At 37.9% G+C, this 12,815-nt stretch overlaps 1 long non-coding RNA gene across 2 annotated transcripts in view; it reads left to right on the top strand.

Annotated features, from left to right (window-relative positions):
- The window catches only part of LOC120611904 (uncharacterized), a 162,553-nt gene that overhangs the window by 84,169 nt on the left and 65,569 nt on the right, over positions 1 to 12,815 (top strand). The window contains exon 3 of one of the 2 annotated variants that reach the window (XR_005655318.1): positions 3,085 to 3,163. The exons of the other annotated variant lie outside the window; for it this stretch is intronic. This is a non-coding gene — a long non-coding RNA (uncharacterized LOC120611904). The remainder of the gene's footprint in view (positions 1 to 3,084; positions 3,164 to 12,815) is intronic. 2 annotated transcript variants of the gene reach the window in all.

Genomic DNA, 12,815 nt, shown 5'->3' with positions numbered 1-12,815 from the left:
CATTAAAAAGGCCTCTATTATGTCAATATTATATTTATAGAGAAATTAGTCACCTGGGGTTGTTGGGTTATTCTTCTGTTTAGACATATTGTACCCCAGAAAAGCATGACTTTCCTCTTCATGTTAGATAAGGCCTGCTGCCTTGGCACAGTACCATATTGGCTGAAACTGATTAGCAATTAACATGGAATATGCCAATATGCCTTCCTCTGTTTGCAAAGCCCCCTTAATCTTCGCCACTGATCATATTCCTCTCAAGCTTTTTTGATAAAGCTGAGACTGTAGATGTGCCTGGATGTATGGGGCTTATAGTATTAAGTGAAAATATGACAGGCATTAAATGACCATCTTGATGGAAAAGGTGGGGAATCTAACCACAAAGACTTTGTAAACCTGTTAAAGTGCATTTGAGCAGTGCTCTAAAATTAGTAGTACATCTCCCCTCAAGATTCTATTCTTTTTTTAAAACAGATTTTACATTCTTACCATCTGAGTTCAGGTCTAACTATATTCTCCTAAGAGGAAGAGAAAAGACAAGGGGCTGAATTGCACTAAAAAAATATATCAGATTATTTAACTATGCCATTAGTGGGTTAAAGTTTAGTTTGTGGAAACATCATATTTTGCAAACCATAAAACATAGGGCACTTTTTAGCAGACTTTACAATAAAAGAGGGTGATAGTGAAGTCAACCTCTTTATTATGGCATGTGCTTTGTCCTAATTTTGTTTATTTTCCAAAACATGAAAGATTGATTTTTGAGACATTAAAAGGATAACTCTTCAAGGGTGACCCCAAGGGCTCTCACTGTAATTCCTCAGTAGTTGAGGACTCTTGGAAATGCCCAGATGCAGAAAGAAGGGGGTCATCTATTGGCTAGGTGGTGCTTGCTCTCAGAATGCTGTTGGGAAGTTGCAAAAAAGGCGCAAAGAAAGGCAAACTTCTGAGTATCAGCTATTGTTATCAACTTTCAATACCATGTAAGCTTTCAGGAAAACCTTAATCAAATTTGTAGAGCAGACCATGGGATTTAAATAAAGGGGTATAAAGCAGATGAGTGAAAACAGCAATATTCAGATAGCGTAGCTGAAATTTCCTCAGCTGTTTGGAATTATTTAACATAAAATTCAAAGTGAAATTTAGAGAAGCAAGAAGGCTAGGCCAGCTCTGTAAATCTGCAAGTCAGATGTTCTAAAAGTCCCCTTGATCTTGCTCTCTGGCTCCTCCCACTTTTCTTCTAGAAAAGTTTTCTCATGGATCTTCTTTATATTCTCCGCCTCCCTCCCTCACCTTGTTTGGAGATCTTCTCTATACCGATAATATGCTCCTCTCTACCTTGCTGTATAGGTGTTTACATTTAGAAAATTGAGAATGGGGGGACCAAGGCATAGGGCTCCTTAGAAAACAAATCACATGGGTTTAGGAAAACTGGATAATTCATGTGCTTGCATGAATTCTGCATGTTAACAAAATAGGAATAGGAATAACAAAATAGGAAAACTGGATAATTCATGTGCTTGTGTGAATTCTGCATTTTAACAAAATAGCAAACACAAGTCATATTCATTAGAGAAACAACTTGCAGTGCTTCAGTGCCCCCCACATGATCATATTTACTTTCAAGGTCCCTAAGACTCAAGTTGTCCATTTCCCACATAGCTGGTACATGGATATATGACAGTATATTCTATTTTGATCTTAACTGCGTCCTCATCAGGTTTACTTCTCCCTGTGACCTCAGGAAAATTCTCTGAGAGTGGAATACTCTAGAGCAGTGCTGTCCAATAGAACTTTTTGTGATGAAGGAGATGTTCTCTGCACGATCCTGGTTAGTAGACACTAGCCACCTGGGACTATGGAGCATTCGAAATGTGGTTAGTGTGACTGAAGGACTAAATCTTTAATTTCATTAAGTTTCAGCTCAAATCTAAATAGCCTCATGTGGCTAGCAGCTACTGTATTGGACAACCCTAGTGAAGTAGAAAGCTCTTCTAGTAGCCGGGATGGGGAAAGATTGTAAACAACACATTCTGAGATAATATATGATGTAGTGATTGAAATATTTGACTTGAGCCAGAGTGGGTGGATTCGAAACCACCTCTGCTTTTCTGAGCAATGAAGTTGTGGTGGTGACTTAATTTCTCTGCATCTTAGTTTTCTTATCTGTATATTGGAATATAGAACAATAACAATACCTACCGCATATTGTTTGTGTAGCAATTTATTGACTAATTCACAGAAAACAATTAGAATAGTGCCTGGCATATAGAAAACCAACTTTAAAGTTGACAGTACCAGTGGCAAGAGTCCTGATACTACTTCTGCAACCAATGAAATATATTGGGAGGATTAAATAAAATATTCAACTATTCATAGGTACTCAGTCATGAGAGTTTTCATCCCTCCTCTCCTTTCCTTTCAGTGCTATTAGTTAATTAATTCATATATGCATCTAACAAATAAGACTGCTCTGTGCCAGTTTTGTCCTGTTATTGTTACCTGTCATTGCGTCAGCTCTGACTCTTGACTCCTTGCTCCTTTGTGAACAAGCTCAGGATAGCATGCTGGGGGATGGAGACCAGAGGCACATGGACCAGAGCCAAGTCAGCCCCACTAAGACCATCCTAGACCAGCTAGTGCCCACATAGCTGATCACAGTTGCATGAGCAAGCACAGCTAGGCACAGTGAAATGGACTAATGTTTTAAGCCACTGAGTTTGGGGGAGATTTGTGTGCAGCTATTACTCACTAATAGATAGATAGTATAATTAATGTGGCAGCAATCACCATATAGTCATAGAGATACATACTGGGCCTCAGAGGAGCCTCCCTAATGGGAGATATTGCTGAGCTATGGCCTGAAAGATGATGGAAGGAGATGTTTCAGGCAGAGGGAAGAACATGAGAAACCTGGAACATGAAGCTCCAAAATTCATTTTTTCTACCTGCTGTCAGGGATACATAAATATAAATATTCTTTTGCTTAGAGAGCTGCTTATGTAGCTGTGACATCAAGATTAACACAGAAATAAAGAAGTCAATTATTACACAAAATGAACTATATTAACTGCTGAATTTGTTCAGACCCTCGTGCAAGAAGTGGGAAGAGCACAGAGTGAGATCAATGAAGACTAAAATAAACAGCAAGGAAGACTTCTTAAAAGTAAGCTAATCATGATGGTACTTAAGGAATGGGCAAGACATGGCTAGGAGTACAGAAGAGAGGAAAATGTTGCTGGAACCATTTGGGGCATTTTGTGGAAGGGCCTTCTTGGTCATTCTTGCCCACTGAACACCTACTGTGTAGTAAGCCTTGTGGGAACTACGGGAGAAGAAAAAGAAGCAGGAAATATTATCCGGTCTTCATGAAATTGAGAGTTATGCTTGCCTTTGGGGTATCAAGGTCGTTTTAAGTTCCATCTTGGCTTTTGCACAACATAAGGTCGGCCTACCATTTCTTTCCATTTGTATTTTTGGAGATGTTACTTTGTGGCAGGGTGCAGGAAGAGCCATGAAATTGTAGATCAATGCATATACTTTCAGATGTTCTCCATAGCAGCAAGGGGTTTGATTGCCAGTTTTCCCAGAAGATGCTGTCTCCTGACCATTTTTCAGAGATTGAGGAATTCCATCTCTCAGTCCCTTGAAATGTGGATTTTATGCTGCTCTGATGATCAGAGCCCTAGTACATTGGCACCTATCGAGAGCTTTATCTTCTCTCCTTCAGGTTTTACTGAGCCTCTTTGGAATTTTGAGGCTTATAAGGTGTTTTCTTAGCCAGAAGTCTTGGTAAAACTTGATTGTCAGAAATAAACAAGAGCAACCCCCACTTTCTGAAAATAGTACTTAAGTAAACATTAATTTGGAGTAAAGGACAGCCCAGACAGCTCTGGCACTAGCTCAGAGCTGGCAAACCTGTGCTGAAGCAGAAAGTTGCTTATTTGTGGGAAACATATTTGTCGAATCATAAAAGAAAGCTGCCATCAAAACTAAGCCCAGAAATTCAGAGACATATGTGGAGATAATTCATGCTATCCTCTTTTCCAGTTGGCAAATGTCTTGATAGGGTTGAGAGTAGGAGTGGAAGTCTCTTTAAAGATTCATGTGAGCCCCCCATGGCTAGTGGATTCACCATCTCTAACTCTGTCTATTCTTATCTAGCTCCCTCTCATGGGCTCTCAAAGGCATTTGAAAATAAACAAGTGAGAAAGTTTCCCAAGACCATTCTAGCAATCCACTCTGACATTTGCTGAGAGGATGGGTTAAAGCTGCTCCCTATCTATCACTTCTCTGGTCTAGCACTCTGAGATTCTTTTCCTTGTTTAGTTCAGGAGTGAGATTCTACATGTTACTGTCAAGTACTCTGGTCAGAGCTTTTGCCTATTGCCACAATTTTACAGAACTGTTGTTTCAATGGAGACATATACTTTTAATATTATCTGTGGCTTCTGGACACAAAGTCTCTTATTCATCTCAAATGTATTTAAGTATAGGGGGTAGTTATTGGCTAAAGGAGAAAGTTCCTGTGGTTATCTGTTTTTTCCCTCAGTTTCTAATAAGCATACAGAAAAAATTATAATTTACATCAGATAAAGGGGAGATTTCTATAATATATAAAGAGTGGCTACATATTAATAAGAATAGAACAACACCTAAAAGAAAAATGGACAAAAGATATGATCAGGTAGTTCACTAAAAAGAAAATTATGGAACAAATTAATCCTGCATGCATAAAAAGCCACTCGAACTCATCCATAATAATAAATATACATATTAAAACTATAAGATAGTTTTCACTTCTCAGATTAGCAAACACCTAAATGTTTCATATTATACTTGGTCAAAAAGATGTGAAGAAACTGGAACTCTCACACATTATAGTGGCCTTGTAAATGGGACCAAGCAATTTGAGGGACAATTTGGTACTGGCTACAAAAATGGCAAATGTCCTTTGACCTAGAATTCTACTTCTAATAATTTATCCTACAGAAATATCACCCATGGGTGAATTGATGAATACACAAAGTTATTCATTGTGGCACTATTTGTAACTACAAAAGGTTGGAGCAATTCCAAATGACTATTAATGGGGCACTGGATAAATACATTATGGTGCAACACACAAAATCATACAGTGGTTAAAATGAATGAGGCAGATTTTCCTTTATGCACTGGTGTAAAATAATGCCCTAGATATATTGTTATGGAAAAAATGCATGGTGCAGAATAGTTTGTGTTGTAATTTATCATTAGTACAAAAAAAAAATGTATTTGTTTGCATGTGCATACAATGTCTTTGGATACACACAAAAAGTTGAAGTAATATTTTCTTCCAGAAGTGATTGAAAGACAGAGGTGTGAGAGAGAATTATTGTGCATCCTTCTGTATCTTTAGAATTTTGTATTACGTATATGAATGTGTTATTCTTAAAAAATATGAGCCCTAATCAGAATTCCCAGATAAAGTTTCCTTTTAGTTTTTCTTCTGTCTAAAAATTTGGAATCGTTCTTTCTCAAGCCTACCTGAGAGACTATTTGCTTCTCGAGGCCAGAACCTACCATGATCTTCTCCCCTTTGCCTAATCTAGCAACTGGCAAAAAGGGGCTCAAAAATACTTGTTAGAAATATAAATGAAGGCATGGAATGGGTGAGGTGACTTTACACAGAAGTTTGCAGCTCCCTAGAACCCATGGTGGGGCTGGCTTGTGCCCATCATTTCCAGGGGAGTAATTTTACATTGAAATCGATCAATTCTTAAAGAAAAACTGAGGAAAGTAAATGGACTTACGTGAGAATGTGCTATTAAAAACTGTTATGACTAAATGGGTGCCACCGTCCTGGTCACAGTTGTGGTCAGTGGTCACAGGTCACTGATGAATTCTTTCTAAGAGGATAGAGAGTGAGCAGAGAAATTTGTAGGCATGGTCTTGCCCAGTGATGTACTGGTGAAAGTTTAATAACTGGCTTCCTGGAAACAAACCAACCAACCTTGATTTGGTGTTTCCCAATTTCCATGGTGTAAATACTCCCACCATAGCTGATTTGAAGCTATCAATGTGGCATCGCTGATATGAATTGTGAGGAGTTGATAGCAATTGGCTCTTGTGGCCCAGTGGGAGCATACCTTGGTTATGAGTGGGCAGGCACTCCCCTTTGAAAGTTAAGAGCAGTAAGGCTTAGGGTGTAAATAGACTCTTTGAAGGGTTGGAGTCTTAAAAATGCTATGTAATTCTTGTAAGCCAGTAGTTCTTAAAGTGTGGTTCATGCAAATTGTGGGGCTCTACCACAAACATACTGAATTGGAAATTCTGGGGATGCGTCCCAGCACTCTAGATTTTAAAAAGCCTTCCAGGTGATTCTGGTACATGCCAAAATTCGAGAACCTCTGCTCTGAGCTTCTGCTTTCTTTCGAAATGGTCAAGAGTGTTAAAAAACACAGACCTATACTTACGATTGTACAGAATAATGATTATAAAGTACTTGGCACAGAAATGTAAACTATGATGATCAAGACATTTATTATCGCTCTTCCAGGCATTTAAGAGGCATTAAAGGATTTTGAGGCAGTTAAAGGACTGGCTCTGTATCTTTATTATATCCCAAAAGCTACCTGTCTATTCTGTGACCTTGAACACCTTACTTGAGTTCTCTATCTCAATTTCTTCACCTATATAATGGAGATAATACCTAGGGTGAAAAGTCATGTTACAATATCTGGTAGGTAGTAGGTGCTCAATAAATGAAATTAATATTCTCCAAAACCACAAGTGTTGCTACCCAACTCTGAAGTTTTCCTGAGATTCAAGTCCTAGGTCCCCAAACATGTTCCATGATGCATTCGGAGAATTAAACACAGAGCCAGTCAAACACAGAGAAATTGCTAAATCAATTTTAACTTTATTTCCCTTCCTATTCTGTTTCAAGAGAGTGACTTCATCTCTCTGATTGAGGTGAGGGACATTTACCCTAAAGAATCAATTTATTCTCCTTCCCATCTCCAACCTTCGGATTAGAAGAAGAAAACATTTGGAAAGGGTTACTTGCTTTTTCCTTCAAAAAATATTAATTTAGCACCTACTGTGTGCTCATCACAGTTCAGTGTTGGGGATGTAGTTGTAAATAAGACAGACAAAGTTCTTGCTCTAATGAGACTAATATTCTACTGTAGAGGGGCAGACAATAAGCAAAAAATAAAACCAGCAAACATTAGATATGAAAAATACTATAAAAATATATGTTAGGGAGATGGAATCCAAATGACTTGAGAGCTGTATTAATTTGAGTGATCAGGGAAGTCCTCTCCAAAGTGACATAGACTTGGAGGTCAAAATGAGTTGGCCATTCGGAGTTTTGGGAGAATGCTGTTTCAGGCAGAGACCAGCTAATGCAACTGTCTTAAGGTAAGAAGAAAGTTGGCAATTTAAAGTGCCAAGGAAAGGCCAGTGTGCTAGAGTGGGAGAATGATAGGAAATGAATCCAGAAGATAAGATTGGAAGGCAGACACAGGGTAGATCCTTCAGAGCCATAGTAAGGTGTTCTAAGAAATTTTGATTTCATTCTAAGTCTCAAGGGAAGCTATTGGTGAGTTTATACATGGGAGTATAATATAATACATATATATTGGAAAAGATCATTCCAACTGCTTTGTGAAGACTGGATTATAGGAGAATAAATGTGGAAGCAGAGAGATCAGTTAGTAGGTCATTGTAAAGATAATGTCTTGGAACAAGGTAGTGGGGCAAAGGAAATAGGTGTAAATGAATTCAGGAAATGTTTCGAAGGCAAATTCAGCAGGCCATATTAATGAACTGGATGTTGGCTCTGAGAGAAAAGGAGAAATCAAGGATGAGTCCTTCTTTTATGGGTTGAGCCTCTGGGCAGTTGTTTTAGCTATTTACTGAGATGGGAAGGACCAAGGGAGAGGCAGGGATCTTATGTATCACAGAAAGAAGGAAACAAATGAAAGAAAAAGTATAGGAAGTGAATAGACAGAAAAGGAGTATGCCACAATGTACAAACTAAAATGGAGAAAATGTAGAATTAGAAGAAAATGAAGTAAATAAGAATAAACAAAAATTTAATAATATTGGCTAGAAAATGTGATGCACAGTATGATAAGATGCATTACAGTTTGAAAGAACTATTCAAAGGAGTTTGGTCTGGTGATCAGCATTTTCAGAGAATGGCAAATACAAATTTATTCTTCCAGTTCCTCTAAGAGGAAGCGTCTGGGGGTATTTAGGTTCTGGAATCTTGGAAGGACTGAGAGTTTACTTAAGAATTATAAGTGTTTTTTTTTTCAAGCCTAGTCATCAAAGCCATAAGTACCAGGGATGAAATCCTTTTCAAGTAGGAATATTTTCTGAGTGGTATACTTTGAAAATCTCAATAGATGGGTAGAAAAAAGCAAAGTCTCAGCTTTTTCCATTGGCATGACTCCTTTTTGGGGACAAGAGGCAGGAGCTAGTATTCTCTTTCCATCACATTCAATAGTAAAAAATTATGAAGCAAATGTAACATTTCTCCTTCAAAGATTTAAAATTAAGAAAAATATTTTGGGGTTGGAAACTTGGGAACGATGTGCTGTGCTGATCAGTTCGTCCAAGACATGACATTCCAAGGAGCTTAGAAGAAAACACAACCTCCTGCAGCTTTGTTCTTGGTTAACTATTCTTCTTTCAAGGCAGATCTTATTCTTCCCAGGTCGGCTTCCTTCTATTTTAATTTTTTGAAGAACCCCAAAGGTTAAGGAAGGAAGATCGATATAGAAGTAGCTGAGAGGTTGGGATTGTTTCTTATGGCCATGTTATGTTTTTGAAAGCAGCTACTGGGAGCCAAGAGAAGTCTTGGGGTTTCCTTCAGAGCCATTTGGAATCATTTAGTGGCCACCCAGTTGGAGTCAAGACTCTCCAGTGAGAAGTCTCTCTCTTCCTTCTACTTCTCTGGTGGCAAAAGGATAAGATCTCGATGAAGTCGAAAGAAGATAATGGTGGGTCCTAGTTAAGAGTGTGGATAGTGCTGTCATTTCCAGTTACCTATGAACTTGTCCGGGTGGGCATTAATTGGAAACTGTAATGGAATCAGGCAGTCTCAAGCATCAGAAAATTATGTACAATGCTAACACAATTGAGATAGAGGGAAAGTATTATTTTTTGATATCTGCTATGCTCCTCATCCTACACTGGACATGTTACACATATTATTTTATTTATTCTTCACATCAACACCTGAGCATTATAATTTCCATGTGAGTTCAGTCCTGCTTAGCTGGATCTGAAGTATGAACACATAAAACAGGAGAAATTGGGTGACATGTCTTCCTTTAGATTACTATGACTGATTTTCATTGGATTCTAAACATTTCCTGTAGAAGGAAAATAACTTGAATTGGAATGGACTTGACAGGGGGAAGGGTTACTACAAAAGCCAACTTTTATGGAGGGATTCTGCAGACCCCAGTGAGAATTTTTTTCCAACAGAAGGAAACATTGTGATGAGGCAGATTCTGCAGTGGGGCCTGTATTGATGTTGGTCCTGGGTTTAGCACTGAGGTTGGCACATGACACTCTGACAGCATATATGAACCACTGGAAGAAAAGTGCAATATCTGCAAACTAGAACTCTAGTTGATGCTGTTTAGTAGAACTTTCTGTTATGATGAAAATATTCTATATGTGTGCTGTCAGTATTCACTGGCTACATGGGGTTACTAAGCACTTAAAATTAGGCTAATGTGACTGAGAAACTGAATTTTAATTAAGTGGCCCCATGTGTCTAGTGTGTACCGCAGATAAATGTTTCAATACTGTGGGATCCCACAATTAAGTGCAGCCCATGAAGACCAAATTAAAGATGTGGATGTCAGTAGGCACAAAGTGCAACAGAATGTGGATTGAGAGATGTCAGATGAATGCAGCCCAAATTAATTTAGAACCTACTAGGAATCAGCTTATGTACTGTATTTCTTGTATAAGCAGGGGGAGATTTAAAGCTGAAAAAATATGTGCATTAATGACCTCATTTGGACCCACATGTTAGTGAACTTTGAGTTTCACGTAGAAGGGACAATTAGGCTCATTGCTTTTCAGAGGTTTAGCACCTGTTCTAGTCCTTAGCATGTTGTGTATGTGTGATAAATATATATTTTGGATGAGTGAATGGATAAATGAGATATAAAGATACTCACCTGAGATCATTGTATCAATTAGCTGTTGTCATAGTAATGCTGCATAACAAACTTCCTCAAACTCAATGACTTAAAAGCAGATTCATTTATTCTAGCATATATCTCAGGAGATTAGCTGGGATGGCCTGCATCATGTGAATTCATTTAGGGGCACAAGAGACGCTCTTTTCATGGAGATGGCAAAAACGTAAGATGGCAAGCAGAAGCTTATAAGTACTTAAAGTGGGTCCTCAGATCTGTCATGTTGTCACTTCCATCCACATTCCATTGGCTAAAACATATCTTTTTACTAAGCCTAAAGTTAAGGATTGGAGAAGTACCCTATACCCAGAGTACAAGGGGAAGAACTATGAAGTTATATGGCAAAAACAAGGTTCTGTGGAGGGAAGTAGGAGAAATTGAGGCCCCAAATTTGATCTGCCATAGTCATATGATGAGCCAGAGTCAAATCTAGAGGTCAAACTAATTTTTTTTTTCCAGTTCCATAGTCTTTGTTTCTTCCACTACTCTAAATTCTTCATGTTCAATCAAAGACACTTTTACCATCCATGTGACTCCTAGTCTCCAGGGCAGATGTTATGTTTCCACCCTTTAAAAAATCTGATATTCTGCTTTTAAAAAATTTGTTATTTATCTCATTGAATGATTGTCATTTTTGTGGTACTGGACTGCACTCAATCCACATGATTTGGCTCTGTCATGGAGTTGGAGGTGTAGTCTTATAGAAGTTCAAAGAATCTGTTAGTCTGCAAATATTTTTGCTTTAATCGTGGACCGTCTCAGTTACTAAGGGCCTGGATGCTGCTGCCAATGGCTGAAGCACAAGAGGGTGGAACTTTCAGTCCCAGTATCCTGAGTTTAGTTTTCGACTTTGACTGAGGTTCCTTGCTGCTGTCAGAAACTACCATTGCCTTTTAAAAAAGCGATTTACTTAAAAAAACACAACAAAATTCTCTTTTTGTGTGTGTGTATAATTCTATAAATTTTGTCAAATGTACACTCATGTAACCACCAACACAATCAAGATATATTCATTATCTGCAAAATACTCTTGTAGTCAATCCTTCCCCACACATCCAGCCTTTTCAAGAATGTCATATAAATAAAATCATACAGTATAGCCTTTTGAGTCTGGTTTCTTTTAGTTAGCATGATGCATTTGAGATTCACCATGCTGTCGTATATATAGATCAATAGTCGTTTTTGATTTTGAGTAGTATTCTATTGTATGAATGTACAAACTTTATCCATTCTGTAGTTGAGAGACATTTAGCAGTTTGCTTCCAGTTTTTGATGGTTATGAAAAAGCTATTATAAATATTGGCTTATAGGTTTCTGTGTGAATGTTAGTTTTTATTTTTCTTAGATAAATGCTTACAGTGGAATTGTTGTATTATATGGTAAGTGTGTGTTTTAATATTCCAATTCCTTATTATAATATTGAAATCCAAACTATCCTTTTAAGAGACAGTCAAATTGTTTTCTGAAGTGGCTGTACCATTCTGCATTCCTACCAATAGTATATAGGAGTTCCTACTGTGACTTTTAATTTCTCTATTTTCCTCTCTGCTACTTACTTCCTTATATAAATTTGCAACCCAGACCCCATTTATTTCCTCAAATTAATTTTTTTGCCTTTCCCAGTAGTTTAAAAAAGGATGTTGCCTGGATCAATTTAGAATAAAATGCATCACAGTTCTCTGTATGGTGCAATCGATGAGAATACTGGAGTCTGAATCCATGGAATTAAAATATTAATTTGCCGTTAGTACTTTGAACATCCAAGGGCAATTTTCTTCTTGACTTTTGTGACTTCAGTACAAAAATAAATGTGTTGATCTAGAAAATATGTAGAGTTTCTATAAAGCTGAATCAATGATTTCTTGTTTCTTAGCTTTATGTGTGTGCAAATTTTGGGCCATCAACCTACCACCATTTTTGATGCTTTTGAAGCTGAATTTCTGACTTTGGCCTTTACCATTTCAATGTATACTGACCCATCTCTCAACTGCCAGCACATACCTCTTTTTTGTTTGAAAGCATTCTCCTGCCATCAAAGGCCATTCTATTCAGGTGAATGTCAGATTGGAGCTCCATGGAATTAGCATCAACAGAAACAGCCCTTAACCACTGACTGACAGACAAAAATAGATTAAACTGGTATATAAACACTCTACCTCCCTCACCCTCTGGATGAGATAACTCTGAGGTTCGTGGTTTTACACTGGTTCCTAGAGTTCCTAGTGGGGTTAAACTTCAGTTGCCCACAGTAGTAACTTGCTCCATAATGCAGACTTTATTGGCTGCCTTCCCTTCCTTGTTTGATTTCTTCACTCTCTTGCTGGTTTCTTTACCTCCCAGATCAACTACTTAAAATCAGCCCTTGACTCTGTGTCTACTTTTGAGGAACGCACTTCAAGCCTGACCTAACTTGATTTTTTTCCTCAACTCCCTTTTTTGGTTGACTGCATTCCTGACCTCCATATGTTCTATTCTTCATTAACTGAGTTTATTCAAACTTATGTTTAGTACTCCGGACCTAACACATTCAAATGTCACTGTTCTCCTGTTGCCTATGAGCATGATATAGCATTTGCTATACTGGAAAGATCATGGCTGTGGGAGGCA

Source organism: Pteropus medius, unplaced genomic scaffold (assembly GCF_902729225.1).
Source record: "Pteropus medius unplaced genomic scaffold, Ma_sr-lr_union100, whole genome shotgun sequence".
In the NCBI taxonomy this organism is placed as follows: Eukaryota; Metazoa; Chordata; class Mammalia; order Chiroptera; family Pteropodidae; genus Pteropus; species Pteropus medius.
This window is presented reverse-complemented; position numbering and strand designations above follow the sequence as displayed.